Source organism: Stenella coeruleoalba (genome assembly GCF_951394435.1).
Source record: "Stenella coeruleoalba genome assembly, chromosome: 6".
Taxonomy (NCBI): Eukaryota; Metazoa; Chordata; class Mammalia; order Artiodactyla; family Delphinidae; genus Stenella; species Stenella coeruleoalba.
In genome coordinates, this window is record NC_137151.1 from 70,645,735 (window position 1) to 70,664,702 (window position 18,968).

Sequence of the window (18,968 nt, forward strand, 5' to 3'; positions counted from 1 at the left end):
ACTTATAATGTCAGAGTCCATCTCAGTTGGGTTTTGGGTTGTGAGTAAAGGAGACATTTTCTGGTTAACTTACAGAAAGGAGGAATTACTGGAGAGATAGGGATTGGCTTATGGAAAAAAAGGAAAATGTGAACCACCAGGACCCTGTAGTGCCATTTCAAGCCATATTGAAGCCTGAGGCAAAAGAAAAAATCAGTAACACTGATCCTGTCTTTAAGATTTTGGTATTTTGTTCATCATGGAAATTTGCATGAATTTTGATTTTTAAAAATATTGCATTAAATTATTATTTATATTGACTACTGAGTTTTTTTGGAGCACCTCTTAAATTTTGTGCTCCAGGTCAGTGCCTCACTTACTTCACCCCCTCACCCTAATCCTGGCCCAGGCTCTGTCTGGATGAAAAACTGGGGCAGCTCTGGGTTCTAAGTAGGAGGCCAGTTTCTTTGAGGCATGGCGGAAGTGTAGGTCAGCCCTCACTGCTTTGCTCACTGCTTTATCTAGGTTCAAATTCCAGGAGGCAAGACCCTGATTGGCCCAAATTGGGTCACAGCATGTATCTAGTCACTCCAGTCTCAAATACGAATCATTTTATTATTATTATTTAAACAGTTTTTTCATTTTAAATAAACTTTATTTTTTGGAGCAGTTTTGTGTTCATAGCAAAATTATGAGTTCCAATATTACCCATTCCCCTTCTCCCCTGCTCCACACTCATAGCCTCCTTCACTATCAGTACCCTGTACCAAAGTAGAAATTTGTTACATTGACACTACATTGCACTATCATCTAAAGTCCATAGTTTATATCAGGGCTCATTCTTGGTGGTGTACATTCCATGGGTTTGGACAAATGTATAATGGTATGTATCCACCATTACAGTATCATACAGAGCAGTTTCACTGCCCTAAGAATCCCAAGAGTCACTTTAGACTTCCTCCTTCTAGCTAATTATTCTCATCTTTAGTGATACTCCTTCCTGAATACAATCTTGGTTTGTTCATTCTTTTCCTTATCACAACCTCAGAATAAATTTCTCCTGTTTTAAATTATAGTAAGTGACCTACATATGAACCTTCACATTGGGAACTTTCAAAGATGCGAACGTGCATCTGGTTCCAGCAAGGAATCAGAACCTGTGTCATGAATGTCAAGCATGAGTGAAATTGCAGCTTGCCCGCCATCTCCTATTGTTGACGATCCTTCAGCTCTACCATCTCCCACCTCCTCTCCCTCCTCCAGTCAGTAGGTCTTCTTGCCTGTTCACTCGATGCCAGCCCCTGTATGCCAGCTATTGTACTGTACTACTGCACTTTTCAAGGTACTGTACTGTAAGATTAAAAATGTTTTATTTTTTGTGTTTGTTTTTTATGTATTATTTGTATGAAAAGTATTATAAACCTATTACAGCCAACTGTGTTTGTTGGGCACCTAAGCTAACTTTGTTGGACTTAACGAATAATGGACTAACGAATGTGCTCTCGGAACGGAACTCGTCCATACATAGGAGACTTACTGCACCCAGTTTGTGCTAATTTGTTATAGCAGCCCTGATAAGCTAATACACCACTTCACTCCCACTAGGATGGTTATGATAAAAAAGACAGACAGTAAGAAGTGTGGAATTGTGGAGAAATTGGAACCCTCATACATTGTTGGTGGGAATGTAAAATGGTGCAGCCACTTTGGAAGACAGTTGGACAATTCCTCAAAAGGTAAACAGAGTTACCATGAAACCCAGCAATTCAACTTCTAAATATATATCCAAGAGAAATGAGAACTTATGCCCAGATAAAAATACTAGTGCTTATAGAGGCATTCTTAATAACGCCAAAAAGTGGGAACAACCCAGATGTCCATAAACAAAATGAGACGTATCCACACACTGGAATATTATTTGGCAATGAAAAGGAATAAAGTACTGACCCATGCTACAAAATGGATGAACCTTGAACACATTATGCTAAATGAAAGAATCACAAAAGACCGTATACTGTAGGATTCCTTAATGTGAAATGTCCAGAATAGGCAAATCTGTGGAGGCAGAAAATAGATTAGTGGTTGCTTAGGGCTGGGGGTGGGGTATGGGGAGTGACTGCTAATGGACATGGTATTTCATTTGGGGGCTGATGAAATATCCTAAAATTAGACAGTGATGATGGTTGTACAACTTTGTGACTATACTAAAAACCACTGAAGTGTACCCTTTAAATGGGTGAATTTTATGAGATGTGAATTATATCCCAATAAAGCTGCGAAAAAGGAATCCATTCTTCTGTGAATGCTTTTTATTTTAGCTGTGCTGAACTCCCTTTGCTGTTTCCCACCTCTGAGATCTTATACATAGTGTGCCTGGAATGTTCTCCCCAGTTTTGCCACCGGTAAATCCTGATTTATTCCCAAAACCCAGTTTGCACATCCCCTCTTCTGGGAAGCCTCAGTCCTCCCAGGAAAGTAAGCACTTTTCCGGGCTGCCTCTTTTTTTTAACTGAGATATAATTGACATATAATATATTAGTTTCAGGTGTATAACATAATGTTTTGTTATTTGTATATGTTGTGAAGTGCTCACAATACGTCTAGTTACATCTGTCACCACACATTGATGAGAAAATGAGAACTTTTTAGATCTACTTTCTTAGTAACTTTCAAATAAACAGTACAGTATTATTAGCTATAGTTACCACGCTGTACATTGCATCCCCAGGACTTACTGATCTTATAACTGGAAGTTTGTACCTTTTGACCCCATTCACTGATTTCGCCACCCCCCACCCCTGCCTCTGGCACTCTGGCAACCACCAATCTATTCTCTGTAGTATCTATAAGTTTTTTTTAAAAAATTCCACATATAAGTGAGCTCATACTGTATTTATCTGACTTATTTTACTTAGCATGACGCCCTCAAAGTCTTGCCTCAATTTGGTATTTGGGGAACAGTTGCACGTTTCTCCCTGTATCGCCATTCTTCGTCTGCCTTTTGCTTTGGTTTCGCCTGTGGATCGAGAAGACGAGGAACATATCTTACCACGTTGGCATCTACCCTCAGTGCTCGTCACTGTGCCTGGCACATAGCAGGCACTCAGGGAGTGCTTGCTAAATCTAACTGAATAATCTGAAAGCAGATGGAACCAAGCTCAAGAGTAAACAGCAAAGAAAGGATTACATAAGGTTGTGGTCGTGAACAGCATTTCCTAATTAAACTGCTAAGAATTTGGTAATAATTTGGTGTTTGAGGTGCCTATGGTTATAAAAGCTCTCAAATGTATCCTTTTATCATCCTAGCTATACTTCCAAAAGCCAGCTAGCTTTTAAGCTTTCATTCTTTCTTTTCTCCTACTCTCTTTCCTTCCCTCCCTCCCTCCCTTCCTGCCTTCCATTTTATCCCTGAGTCAACATATGCTTGTTTTTTCCTATTAAAAATTTTAAAAACTCTCCATTTTGAAATAATTTCAGGCTTACAAAAAAGACTGCACACGTCAAAGAACTTTCATATGCCCTTCATGCAGCTTCTCAAATGTTATCTTACAAAACCACAGTACAGTGATCAAAACCAGGAAATCAATATTTATCAAGAACTATTCACTAACCTACCGGCCTTATTCAAATTTTGCCAATTGTCCCATTAATGTTCCTTTTCTGGTCCAGGATCCAATACACGATCAGAGTCATGCCTTTTCAATCTCTTCCAATCTGGGACAGTTTCTCAGTCTTTCAATGACCTTGACACTTTTACAGAGTACAGGGCAATTGTTTTGAAGAATGTCCCTTCATCTTACAAATGCACAGCAGATACTTTTTGTAGGAGCTGTGCTAGTCTCTGGGGTGCCTGAGTCTAGGTTCAGTCTTTGCCCCCAGGAAGCTGGTCTTACAGTGAAGAGGCGCAGAGATGTACAAATTAACAGGTAATTACAATCTAGTGTAATTACACTACAGTGCTATAATAGAGGTAAACTCTGAGCATGAAGAAGGTATTAGAAGTGGCAATTGGCTATATCTTGGGGGTCCTGGAAAGACTTCTTGCAAGAGAATATCTCATCCAACAGTGGAAGGATGGGGAGGTGATCAGGGCAGAAGGTGGGGGCCACAGACAGAAGACCGTTCCAGGCAAAATTTAACCCATCAAGTATAGCAGAACACTGCAGTCATTTTAAGGAATAGCCGAAATACTCATAAAAACCTTTATAATCAACATGTTTATAAAAACATGTTGAAGAAATCTGCTTTGACCTTTTCTGTCTTGTCAGAATTCATTAAAAAACCCTTGACATCCTGACATTCATCTCTGTACTTTGGCAACTGCAGAAGTTCTGATGAGAAAATTGACTTTAAGAAGCACAATGAATGTGAAGCTAAAGAAAAAAAAATTTATGGAGGTGAATTAATACAAGTAAATTCTGAAGTACATGAGCCTCTGAAGAGAATGATTAAGGATGGTATAAAGGGAAATTAATTTATTGGAGGGACTCTGGCCCTGGTCATTGTCAAGAAGCAATCACATAAACGTCACGATCAAGTCAGACAAAATCATGCAATTGTGTAACCTTTTTGTATCTTGTACCACCCAACAGGAATAGTCCCCACTGGAACACAAGACTTATAATAGGTTTGTGTTAAGAGATAGCTGGCCAGACTCATTTAAAGATGGGCACCTGTATGTTGACTTGTGAACCAGAGCCTAGTCTATCATCACTCAGGGTCAAGTGTTTTTGGTTAGGAACGTTTGAATAAGATTCTTGGCTGTGAGTTAAACACATTATTTAAAGGATGGGGCTATAGGTAAACTGTGCGTTCAGAACAGACCTCCTCTTCTTCTCCTCCGCCTCTTCCTCTTTGTTATTATTTTTTGTTCTCTACTTTCCCTTATGGTAACAGCCTTTCCCCTACCTTACTCCACCTGCCAAAACTTGACCAATCATAATTTCTTCATCTCTTTGGCTACTGTGATTGGCTTGAAGAGTGGGAATAATACTTCAGCATGGCTAATCAGAGCCTTTGGCTGGGATATTTCAAATAGGATCTAGAAAGAGAAGTCTCATTCATCTCTAGTGGTGGAGTTAAACAGGCAGGAGTCTGGAAGTTATAATTAGAAAAATGCAAATGATTCTGACTAGATTCAGGTTAAAAAAAAATCTGGTCAAAAAAGAATGCCATTAGAAATATAAAAAGAGTGTTTTGTCTGGTGTCATTGTGATGTGAATTTTTACATATAAGTTGTGTTTTAAACATTTAATGATTATTCTTCTGAATGCTCATATTACCCTGTCTTTGGTCAGTGGAAACCTTTCAGGTTGGCTCCTGAGAACTGTTGATGCAACTCTAACTCTATAGCTTCCTCACTTTCAGTTGTGATATGTAGACTCATCCTGTACATTTCCTGTTCCAATCAGGAGACAGCTATTTCCCCAAGGATCTTTGGTCTGTTCAGTGGAAAACAATATTTGGAGTCCACAACCTCTTCCCCTTTGTAAGATTCTAGGGAACTAACTTATATTGAAAACTGTTACAGGGAAAATAGCATTTATATTGCCTTTTCCATTTGAACTGTACCTCAAGATATCAACAGTTCATAAGGGGAAGTTTTTCTGTTCTGTGTTTTGTTTTTCAATAGAAGTATTTCAACTAACAAAAGAAGATGGACTGGTATCATTAGAATATCACTATTTTCCATTCCGTTTTGAATTAATGGACCTGAGCAATGATCACCAATGGTTGTTAGCATCTCAAAAAGAGAGACAGCTAGATGTTATGTACTTCTTGATGGAATTAGACTACACCAACAGTGAAGTAATCTTGCCACAAAACAGTTGAGTCCATTCAAGTGTCTCACTATCACTACCAATTTATAGAAAATATAAGGGACAGAGGAATATGTTACACTGTACCACAGACATTCAAACAGCAAAAATCCAACCTTAGGAAGCCTATATGACCAAAACCTGACTTCTTCAACAACAACAAAAACATTTCCAAAAGGTGGGGGTGAGAAGAAAGAGGGAGAGAGGGGGAAAGAGAGAGAGAGAGAGAATGAGAAAGAGAAAGAGAAAGAGAGAGGGAGAGAGAGAAAGAGAGAAGTATGGAAAGGAGGAGTAAACTACAGATTAAAATGTACTTGAGGCATATCAACCAATTTTAACACTTATTGAATATTGACTATTGGATATTGATTGTAATTGGTTATTTGGAAATTGACCCAAACAAACTGGAAACATTTATAAAGCAATTGGGGAAATGTGAACACTCACTGGAGAATTTTGATACTAGGACAATATTTTCTACATATTATTAGGTTGATGAGGGCATTATGGATCTGGTTTTACAAAGAGTTCTTTCCTTCGGAGATTCTACGCAGGAAGTAATATGATATCTGAGAATTTTCCTCTAAATAACCTGTGGGGAGTGCAGGGTGGTGATGTAGCTGAAACAAAACTGATGAGCTCAGTGATGGGTACACTGGGATTCCTTATATCATTCTACTTTGTATCTGCTTGAAGATTTCCATAATAAGACTTTGTTTTTAACTGAAAAGACAATCTACCACCTGGGAAGAGATATTTAATGCCTAGAACTTAAAAAAAACAAATATATAAAAAGAAGTTATTAATATCAATAAGAAAAAGGCCAAAATTCCAACTTAAAAATTGGGCAAAGGATATGAATAGGCAGTTTACAGAACAAACTCTAATGATTCTGAAACACATTAAGAGATGCTCAGCTTTACCACTAATCAAAAGAATGAAAATTAAAATCACATTGAGATATCTTTGCACAACTATTAGTTTGGCAAACATTAAAATGCTAGATGATACCACATGCCGGAAACTTTGTGGAGAAATGGGAACTGTCCCTTGCCTTCGTAGGAATTAAAATTTTTATATCCACTTTGGAGACCAACTAGGTAACAGTAAGTCTGAAAATCTGCACATCTCCCAGAAATGAAAAATTACAAGACACTTGCCTTCTTCACCTTCGGTAAAGATGGGATGCAAGTGTCTGACCCAGTCTGCCAAACAGATACATCAGCTCCAAACTTTGAATCTGAAAATGACGTTAAAAAGTAGGGACCAAGAGAATGGCCATCATCAAAAAATCTACAAACAATAAATGCTGGAGAGGGTGTGGAGGAAAGGGAACCCTCTTGTACTGTTGGTGGGAATGTAAATTGATACAGCCACTATGGAGAACAGTATGGAGGTTCCTTAAAAAACTACAAACAGAACTACCATATGACCCAGCAATCCGACTACTGGGCATATACCCTGAGAAAACCATTATTCAAAGAGTCATGTGGGCTTCCCTGGTGGCACAGTGGTTGAGAATCTGCCTGCTAATGCAGGGGACACGGGTTCGAGCCCTGTTCTGGGAGGATCCCACATGCCACAGAGCAACTAGGCCCGTGAGCCACAACTACTGAGCCTGCGCGTCTGGAGCCTGTGCTCCGCAACAAGAGAGGCTGCAATAGTGAGAGGCCCGCGCACCGCGATGAAGAGTGGCCCCCGCTTGCCACAACTAGAGAAAGCCCTCGCACAGAAACGAAGACCCATCACAGCAAAAATAAATTAATTAATTAATCAACTCCTACCCCCAACATCTTCTTTAAAAAAAAAAAAAAAGAGTCATGTACCACAATGTTCATTGCAGCTCTATTTACAATAGCCAGGACATGGAAGCAACCTAAGTGTCCATCAACAGATGAATGGATAAAGAAGATGTGGCACATATATACAATGGAATATTACTCAGCCATAAAAAGAAACGAAATTGAGTTACTTGTAGGGAGGTGGATGGACCTAGAGTCTGTCATACAGAGTGAAGTAAGTCAGAAAGAGAAAAACAAATACCGTATGCTAACACATATATATGGAATCTAAAAACCAAAAAAAAAATGGTCATGAAGAACCTACGGGCAAGACGGGAATAAAGACACAGACCTACTAGAGAATGGACTTGAGGATATGGGGAGGGGGAAGGGTAAGCTGTGACAAAGTAAGAGAGTGGCATGGACATATATACACTATCAAATGTAAAATAGATAGCTAGTGGGAAGCAGCCGCATAGCACAGGGAGATCAGCTTGGTGCTTTGTGACCACCTAGAGGGGTGGGATAGGGAGGGTGGGAGGGAGGGAGACGCAAGAGGGAAGAGATATGGGGATATATGTGTATGAATAACTGATTCACTTTGTTATAAAGCAGAAACTAACACACCATTGTAAAGCAATTATACTCCAATAAGGATGTTAAAAAAAAAAATGGGTGTGGGCTTCCCTGGTGCCGCAGTGGTTGAGTGTCCGCCTGCCGATGCAGGGGACACGGGTTCGTGCCCTGGTCCGGGAAGATCCCACATGCCGCGGAGCGGCTAGGCCCATAAGCCATGGCTGCTGAGCCTGTGCGTCCAGAGCCTGTGTTCCGCAACGGAAGAGGCCACAACAGTGAGAGGCCCGTGTACCACAAGAAAAAAAAAAAAAAGGGTGAATTATATAGTATGTGAATTATATTTCAATAAAGCTTTTTTATCAAAAAAGCTTTTTTTTTATCAAAAAACAGGGGTTCCAAGCGGAACCCCTGTCGTGAAGGTGGCAGCAGAGACAGCACCTCTGTACAATTTCTGGAGTCGGCAATGAGTACAGTCCTAGAAATAGCACAAGCATCGAGCAGGTGTCATTTGGAAATAAAAGGGGCAGTACCTGTGCCTTTAAGCACAGCAGCATTGTCCTTATTAGATCAATTCCATGGTGTGATGTTAGGTAGTTTATCTTCAGGTTGGTTCTCAAGCCCTTCCTGAGATTCTGTAAGCTACCTGACATTCTTTTAAAAATTATTTTTCTTGTTTAAATGACCCATAATGGCTTTCCGTTGCTTATAACTAAGACTCTTGACTGATGTGGAAAGCAATTTGGCAATGTCTATTAAAACTGAGGCTATGTATATACCCTACAACTCAGCAACTCCACTGCTGCATATATACTTTAGAGCAACATTGTCCAGTAGAAATTTCTACGATGATGACTGTGCCCTCCAATATGCTAGCCACTAGCCATGTGTGGCTACTCAGCACTTGAAATGTGGCTAGTGTGACTGTGGAATTAAAATTAAATTGTATGTGATTAATTCTAATTAATTTAATTAATTTAAATTTAAGTATCCATATGACTACACAGTGGCTAGTGGCTCTTTATTGAACAGCAAAACTCTAGCATAATGCTTGCCTTTGTGCACAAAGATACACATTACAGCAGTATTTGCATTAATAGAAATTCAGAAACAAGTTGTAGTCACGCAAACAATACCGTAAAGCAGTCAGAATGAAGGAATTGAGTTTATACTATCAACACGGATAAATCTAAAGAACACAATTTGGAGGGAAAAGGCAAGCTGTATCATCTTAGATACAGTGTGACACCACTCTATGTAAAGTTAAAGGAACACAGAAATATTCTTTACTGATTTAAAAATGTAGCAAAATTTAAAAAAACACAGAAGGGAAGACTTCACGCTAAATTCAGGTGTGTGTTCCCCCTGGTAAGAGAGGAGAGAGACTTGGAGGTCTTCCATGATACACATTCTAAGAGCTGTTAAAGCTTGGGTAAGTATCACTAATTTGTTTTATTGTTAGAATTTTTATCCATGTCTAGGTATTTCATATATCAAATATGAAATATTAAAATATTTAAAAATTCTATAAATATATACCTTTTATACATTGAGTAACTGGCTAGCCTGCCTCTTCAGCCTCCTTTCATTCCAATGATCCTAAGGGATTCTCTGTCCTCCTCTTCTTCCATAATAATGGAGCTGTGGCGAGGGTGAGACTTCCCATTTCCCAGTCCCCCTTGCAGCCACTGGGTGTGGGACTAAACTCTTGCCAATGGAAGGTGGGCAGAAGTGAGGTGAGCAACTTGCCTCTCACAGATTCCTGGCTCTGGACTTCCCGGTGGCTGGAATGGCAACAACCAATATGGCCTTGGCAGCCACATGTGGCAGAGGGAGAGCTGTCATCAGCCACAGTCTCCAAACAGAGCCGTGCACCCACCTGTGACTGTTACCTGAGAGAGAAATCAACTTCCTTATTTCTTAAGCCTTTTTGTTATTGAGTTTCATTATGGCAGCTCCTTTAGATCTGTAATCATCTTTTTTTTTCACTTCTTACGTTCCAAATTTTTCTAGTACCTGCATTGTTCATGGTGTTTATTACTATATTTATTAATTAAGGGATTAGGAGTAAGTATAAAATAATAGTAATTTTCACTCGTATTTAGGAAATAAAGAAAATACTGTAAGTTTTTGTAACTGCCAGATAGAGGATAGTGAATTGAAGATTATACAAACAACATTTTCACAGCAGTTATAATTTACTAAGAATTTCATATCTGGCCCATGTGGGCCTGCCTCTAGTTCCAACCTCTCATTCCCAGATTAAGAAACCACGGCCCACATAAAAAGGAATGAAATAATGCCATTTGCAGCAACATGGATGGACCTAGAGATTATCATACTAAACAAAGTAAGTCAGACAGAGAAAGATAAATATCATGGTATCAGTTTTATGTGGAATCTAAAGATGATACAAATGAATTTATTTATAAAACAGAAACAGACTTACAGACATAGAAAACAAACTTATGGTTACCAAAGGGGAAAGGAGGGGCAGGGATAAATTAGGAGTTTGGCCTTAACAGATACACACTACTACATATAAAGTAGATAAACAACAAGGACTTACTGTATAGCACAGGGAACAGTATCTTGTAATAAGATCTTGTTCAGTACCTTGTAATAACCTATAATGGAGGAGAATTTGCAAATGAAAAAATATATATATAGTATATTTGAATCACTTTGTTGTACACCAGAAACTAACACAACATTGCAAATCAACTATACTTCAATTAAAAAAAGAGAAAGAAACCACAGTCCAAAGTTATTGTACTTGGCTAAGTTTACACTGTGAATTAGTGGCAGAGCCTCCTGGTTCATTCCTACTTCATTCCTCACCTCCTACCACTGCCTCCCTTGCTTGGAAGGGAGCTTAGAGATAATTTGGTTGATGTATGATGCTTCAATTCTGCCCACAGTAATTTATTGAAACATCAGGAAAAGATACACACGCTCCTGGGAATTTATAACTATGGGCCACTCTGAATGTTCACTTACGCACATTATTGTTGGAATAAACTTCTCGGAGCTAGTTAGAAGTTTCGAGACACAGTAATAAGTCTGATTATAAATTCTGGTACAGTGACTCAAAGGCATGAGTGCTCTTCTTCACCCTGGAAGATGAGCATTTACTTTCCATAAGACAATGCCTCTCCAACTTCTCCTTTGCAGTTCCCCAGGGACCAAGCTCTCTGTGTGAGGGGACAAGGTGAGAGAAGGGTTCTGGGTGTAAAATCTAAAGCTCCTGCCTCATGAGCAAAATATCTTTGAACGGTTGTATTTTACTTTGAAAATTCTTGCTGATTTTTGCATGCTACCCTACAACATGGCTTTACTTCTTTTAACATAAAAAGAATCTTTTAAGTCATCAGTTAAATTTCTTAAGTCTCCATTCAAAATCTTTGTGGAAAGTTGATGCCTTATTTGGCCTGTGTCTGGATACACTTCCTCAGGTCCACAAGGGTACAAGTTTCCCTTTTTTTTTTTTTTGGCTGCACGCTGTGTGGGATCTTAGTTCCCCTACCAGGGATCGAACCCGTGCTCCCTGCAGTGGAAGCACAGAGTCTTAACCACTGGATCACTAGGGAAGTCCCCAAGTTTCCCATTTTTATACTCATAGTTAAGATATTTGGCATGAGAGTAACTTAATGCTCTTCATTTCAGAGCATCACTTCTCCTTCACTCCCCTGAGATTCAGGTTAAAGTTGCTTAGAATTAAAATCTTCCTGCAGGGGATGTTTAAAAACTGGGACTAACTAGATTCCCATGAGAGCCTAGAAGCTTAGTTTTGGAGGGGGCTGGGGGAGGAGGAGGTCACTTACACTTTGGGGAGAATATGAACAATAGAACAGAAGTGTTAAAGGGATGCTAGAGATGATTTAACACACAGCATCAATTCACAGATAAAACAGCAGAAGTCCAGAGAGATTATGGTTCTTGCCGCAAATTACAAAGCTGGCCAAATATTAACATTGACTTTTTCCTTGATTAATAGTTAGTTGGGATATCTTTTGCCCACATTCTAAAATACTACCAGCTATAGAATGCACAGTGGTCATCGGATGCTTCCCAAATTACCAAGAAGTTGTGGAACACTTATAGTTTCCTAGCTCTTCAAGGTGGTTAGTACGATTGAGATAGACATTTTGGTAGATGATTTTAGAATCCTTCTGCATTTGAAATGTTATTTAAAAGCCACGTCATTTTAAGCCATGTTCAGCAACAATACCAAATAGCATTCCTAACTCATAAAAAGAAATAAATTATTTAAGTAGAAATAACATGCAATGCCATAATGCAAAGGTCTAGAGCAGGGCTTGGCAAACATTTTCTGTAAAAGGCCAGATAGTAAATATTTTAGGCTTTGCAGGTCTATAGTCTCCGTTAAAACTACTCAACAATGCCATTGCAGTGTGAAAGCAGTCATAAACAATATGCAAAGGAATGAGTGGGACTATGTTCCAATAAAACATTATTTACAGAACCAGGCAGTATGCTGAATTTGGCCTTCAGGCTGTAGTTTGCAGACCCCTGCCCTAGAGTCCTATATTTTATAGGCTTTAAGTGGTGTGTGTATATAAAGTCACCCAGAATGCTTGCTCTAAAAATGCTAATAATCTTTAGTTTGGTTAGTTTTATTTATTTTTAAAATAGCTCCTACATATTTTAATATGTTGAATGTAAATCTAAGTGACAGGATACTTCTAGAGATGTGAGTGTCCTGACAAGAGTCGTGTAATACGACTCAGCTCAGTTACCTCATCTGTAGCACGGCTTATTGTATCATCCTTATTTAGTTGCTTTTTCTGAACCAGCTGGCTCAGGAATGATAGTTGGATGCACAAAAGATACAAAGGGCATATCATGTATCTCGAGATGAATTTGTTCTATCTATCTGCTTCTTTATTTTGCTTCTCAAGAATGCCAAGTTTCTACACCAGCCTCTTGTGTGGCCCACTGAGAGTCACCGCAGCTTCTTTATCTGAACGCAAGGAAGGGTGCTTACCCACCTCGCATGGGTGTGGCAAGGAAAGCTCTCCGGCTCTGCCAAATGCCATCTCTCTAGCACTTAACGCTACTGCAGCCGGACCTATCCACACACTTTAATTGTTGCCGACAGATGACTGCCAGGCCCCATGGTCTTCTGGCTTTCCATCCAACAACCTGAGAAGGGAGGTAAGAAGGAAAGAAAACTAACAAAACAGGAAAGGAAAGACAACAAAAGGTAAGGTTAATGGCTGAGTGGATAATGGCAGGCAACATCTTTTGCTACCATGAAAAGTATTAAGCCAATGTGTTTGCTGATTTCATTTTGTTGGTGGTCACTTTGCGTTCATTCTGAACATCCAGCAGTTAGCTAAGTAAACACACATGACTGATGAAAGAAGAAAGGGAACTATTTTTACGGGGGCCATTAAACTTTAACTACCATCTGGCAGGGAATGATTAGAGAAGGTCAAAATTAAGGCAGTCGACACAAACGCTGTGTGAATACCTCGGGGAATTAACATGGATAAAGACACTGAACTTGTGGTTAAATAAAGAGACAGACATAAGAGGGAAGTGGTGAACACATCCTTTATGGCTTTGGACCTCATGGTCACGTTCATTGCCAGAGGAGCTCAAAGAGGGGAGAAATAACAAGGAGACCACGAGAAAATCTGAAACACCTGGAAATAATCAGATGTTCTGCACAAATCTTAAAAAAGAAAGTTAAAGAACTACACAGGACCACATCATTTGGGCTTCCTCCCTGCCCAGGAAGGGAATGTTTATAGGAGAGGTGTGTTGAAATCGGAAGATAGTTAATATTCAGATTAGTCTACTATTTCGTAGTAGGAAACGATTGTATATGCTGCTGGGAAGAAACATCAGGAACTATATGCTTGTGAACACTAAAAGACCCCAGCATTTTTGGGAACTGCTGTTTGCCCACTAATGAAACAATCATCCAGCAGGTAGTTTGAGAGAGAATTTGAAAAAGGGAAGCTGGGCCTTACTCTTTCAGGTCTTTGGTCAGTTGATAGCACAGTACTTAACCCTAGGGCAGCTTCATCCCGTTGAAAACACACAGAAAAGATTCTTAGAGAAAGCTACTTGTTTTCTATTTTTGTAGTTTGTATCCAGATGGACTCAGAAGGCCAAATTTCTGAGCATCTGAAAGAGGAACCATGACCAGTGAGTAGTGCTGGGTGGGCCCCTTAGCCTGCTCTCAGTTCTGAAATAAGGAGCTCCATCTGCGGAAAGTCCAGGGCCCTGAGCTTTTCTTTATTAATTCATTTATTAATGGAATATATTTAACATATAACACTGTGTCAATTTAAAGTGTACAACACATTGATTTGATACATACATATATTGTAATAATGATTGCTACTGTAGTGATGGTTAGTCCCTTCTGCCGTGGCATAATTTCTTTTTTGTGGGAATAATTGGGTAAGAATAATTAAGATCTAGTCTCCTAGCAAGTTTGATGATTATAATACAATATTGTTATCCATATAAACTACACCACGCATAGGACCCAGAATTCTGATTACTGGAATGATCAAGACAGGTTTGGAACAAACAAGCTGAAGCTAGTCCATCCTAGGCATCAATTCGGAAATACTCAGATGCAAAAGGAAGGAAGGATGTGTTACCAGAGGCAGTGTACCTGGAAATTCATGATGCACAGCTTCTCTCTCTCTCTCTCTTTGATTTCTTATTTAAGGACTTGACTCTATACCAGGTAGTGTGCAAAGACCATTTCCATTCCTTATCTTCTTTGATCATCAATACAATCCTATGAGGTACGCATTATAATCCCCATTGTACAGAGGAGAAAACTGAGAACCAAGACGGAGGGAGGTTAAGAACTGGTCCAAGGATAAGGCCATGTGACTGGGAAATGTGGGTGCCAGGACTCGAACTCAGGTCTCACTCTCTGCACAGCTGTTGCTGTTATGTTCTTCCCCACAGTGGAATAATCTCCCTCTGCAGCGCTACTGGCACCAAGGTCTTCATCTCAGTTCCCTATGATTATGGGGATTATGATTTCCCCTTCTTGAGTGAGGGTGGGCTCAACTTCCCTTTGGGATCAGAGGCTTAAAAATAATGGACACAACCTAAGCAAATCTGCTATGGTCCCCCTGCATAGCCAGGGAGGTAAAGCCAGGGAGGAACAGACAAGCCATTGTCACAAGGGCCCAAGCCCCTTCAAGAGCTTCTGCAAAAAAAAAAAAAGAAAAAATCAATGGGAAATAAAACAACTGAGTTTTCCAAGCTGTGAATAATGCTTGGTATTGTCTAGTGGCGGTATGTAAGAATATTTCCCTTGTTCCTTATTTTTAGCATAAAATATTCTGGAGTAAAATTCTATTTTAATTAAAATTTGAATAATAGCATGACACGCACATATACCCGATGTGCAAGAAAGTGTGGTGTGAAAAGTAAGAAAATTCAAAGGTATGCTAGAAACCTCATCATTAGCGCACTTCCTTCTGCCTTTGTACTTCCAGAATCTCTAAACATCTGGCGATTTTACCATCAGGAAAGAGTGTAATGTCCATCTGTTAAATCAGGCTTCGGCTTCACTCACCTGGGAGGATCAACCAGATGTGGAGGTCCTTTACATTATTAATGATTTCAGTCTTCCCTTTGTACATGCCCTGTGAGGGCACAATGTGGGGTACGGCCTATAAATCACTAGAAAGTGAGAAAGTCATCTTTTACTTTATTCTAGGCATAATGAAGGAGCAGAACATTTTTTCTTGGTCAGAGCATAAATCATTAGAATCTATTTCAACTTTGCCACCAGAAGACTTTTAACTGCTTTGCTTTTCTTTGACAGACAAACCTTCGCAAATCTTACCTCAACACACACACACACACAAACGCATGCATCTGCGTGTTTCCTGGTGCTAAGGCCGCAGATGCTAAGTGGATCGTGCAAAGATCCTCCCTGGATCACTCACATGGTGGCAATCTATGTGATCTTTACAACTTATTTATAAATAGCTTTGTGCGAAATTTCGGTCCAGTCTTTCCTATCCCATCACAGTTATGAGTTGTGCCTCATGTCACAATGTCCCTGTGACAAAGCACTGACTTCAGTTAGCGTCTGTGGCCTGAGAAAGCCTGGCCTAATGACAAGTGTGGCTCTATCCATTGTGACACTGTGACCTTTGGCAAGTTACTCAACCTCTCCAAGCTTCATTTCCTCCTCTATGAAGTGGGGATGATAAGAATAGTACCTACTTTACAGAGTTGTGTTCAGGATTAAATGTGACCGGGTGTATAACTGTACCTGACACATAGCAAGAACTCAGCAGTCAGCAATTATCAAATAGTAAGACACTGTGAGCAAGCTACTTATCAAAAGCCCTCAGCAAAATTTAGCAGATTTCCCACATAACCCCTGCACAGCCTCCCCCATTATAAACGTCCCCCACCAGAGGGACACTTGTTACAACTGATGAACCTACACTGACACATCACTATGACTCAAAGACTATAGAGTACCTTAGGGCTTACTCTTCCTGTTGTACATTCCATGGGTTTGGACAAATATATAACGACATGTATCCACCATTACAGTACCATACAGAGTAGTTCCACTGCCCTGAAAATCTGTGTTCTGCCTATTCATCCCTCCCCACCTAACCGTGGCAACCACTCATCTTTTCTACTGTCTTCATAGTTTTTCCTTTTCCAGAATGTCATACAGTTGGAATCCTACAGAATGTAGCCTTTTCAGATTGGCTTCTTTCACTTAGTGATACACTTTTAAGTTTTCTCCATGTCTTTTCATGGCTTGATAGCTCATTTCTTTTTACTGCTGAATAATATTCCACTGTCTGGCTGTACCACAGTTTGTTTATCCATTCACCTACAGAAGGACATGTTGGTTGCTTCCATGTTTGGGCAATTATGAATAAAGCTCCTATAAACATCTGTGTGTAGGTATCTGTATGGATATAAGTTTTCAGTTCATTTGGGTAAACACTGAGAAGTGAAATTGCTGGATTGAATGGTAAGAGTATGTTTAGTCTTGTATGAATCTGCCAAACTGTCTTCCAAAGTGGCTGCACCATTTTGAATTCCTACCAGTAATGAATTAGCAATGAATCTGTTCAATTTTGCTGTGAGCATAAAACTGCTCTAAATAATAAAGTTTATTAAAAACTTAAAAAACATCTTTCTCTCAACAAAATATTTTCTGTGATCTGTTTTCTTTCATGATCTGGATTAGTAGTCCTGTGATCATGGGTATGGCCAATCTAATCTTTCAGTTTCTTCTTCTCTGAATGTGTTGGTGCCCATTATAGTCATAGTAAGATTATTATACTTGTGAAGTCTAGAGGTGCTAATTGCAAGAATTATCATCATCTTCTCAGCAGGTATTTTTTGAGAGCTATCCACATGCCAGATCTGTACCGGGGGCTGAGACATATGGTCAAGACAGGAAAAGAGCATTGGATAATTCCCAACCTTCACTATTGGAACTCTGAGATATAGTTTGCATCTTAAATTTGTAAAAAAAAAAAAAAAAAAAATCCCTTAAAAATCCTCAAAGATAATTTACATAAATCTGGTAGAAACATAAGCTTTTCCTTATTTTCTTCATGAGGGTACCAGAGTCTAGAAAATCACATTTAGCAGTGAGAATCAATCCATGTTGCTGCCAACCTCTGAGAAGCACAGAAACTGAGCAGTTAACATCTCATCTAAAACCAACATAAAAAACATGATAAGCCACCAGTTTTTCTTACTTTAGCTTACGTTGCATTAATTACTGTCATGTGGACCTGGGGACACACCTCACTGGGTGGTTGGCCTTAAGCATTTACTCTTTTCCCCTTCCTTTCCCCTCTCTCTGTGATCAAGCTTACTTCTGCCCTCATCTTACTCTTGCCTCTACCTGGGACATAACTAGGTCACTTGCCATCATTCGCCAGCTTTCCCAGGGGTTGGGGTAAGAGGTTTTAAGAGTTAATGTAGGGAACTTCCCTGGTGGTGCAGTGGCTGAGAGTCCGCCTGCCGATGCAGGGGATGCGGGTTCGTGCCCCGGTCCGGGAAGATCCCACATGCCACGGAGCGGCTGGGCCCATAAGCCATGGCCGCTGAGCCTGCGCGTCCGGAGCCTGTGCTCCGCAAAGGGAGAGGCCGCAACAATGAGAGGCCCGCGTACCGCCAAAAAAAAAAAAAAAAAAAGAGTTAATGTGGGAACCTCTCCGCATTTCCCTCTTTATAAACCCCTCTCTTGCCTCCATTTCCCCTACAAAGAAGAAGCACTACTTCTTATGCTTCTAGCTCCTTCTTGTGGTTCAGAGTCCCATCACCTCTCACTATTCACACCTTGGAGGTGCTTACAGCTTGTATTTTGGAGCTTGGAAGACCCAACTTCTATCTGTCAGGGAGGGAGAAGGGGAAAGACAAAGTCCCTGTTCCCTTGCAGGGCTGCAGCCAAAGGAAATGCATCATTAGTATCTCCGCTTCATTTTCTGAAGTCGTTTTCCAAGAAAGATTGAGCCAAGCTGCGGTTATTCTCTGCAGTGCTTGTTGATTCCGTACTTCACCTGCATTCGATGTTAATGGGAATTCTGTGATTGACCTGATTCATGAGTCAACATTAGAAGCAAAAGCCTCTTCATTAGAAAGGGATAATAGTGCTGGGGAATAGAACTAGAACCTGCTATTCACCAACAATAATTTAATCCAATTTTTTTCTGGAGATATTTGTGGGAGCCTCTTTTGATCTGACTTATATTCTATCAACCTAATAACATATTCCTTTATAGAAGACCCTATAATTGGCACTAGATTCAAACAT

At 39.8% G+C, this 18,968-nt stretch overlaps 1 protein-coding gene across 2 annotated transcripts in view; it reads right to left on the reverse strand.

The window, feature by feature from the left end:
- Positions 1–18,968, reverse strand: part of ATP5MC3 (ATP synthase membrane subunit c locus 3) — a 58,907-nt gene that overhangs the window by 29,043 nt on the left and 10,896 nt on the right. The window contains exons 2-3 of one of the 2 annotated variants that reach the window (XM_079924605.1): positions 13,165–13,318; positions 10,722–10,779 (exon numbers count right to left, since the gene is read on the reverse strand). The gene's annotated coding sequence lies outside the window, so the exon portion shown is untranslated. Of the gene's footprint in view, positions 1–10,721; positions 10,780–13,164; positions 13,348–18,968 lie in introns of both variants that reach the window. The other variant, XM_079924604.1, reaches the window with a different exon arrangement.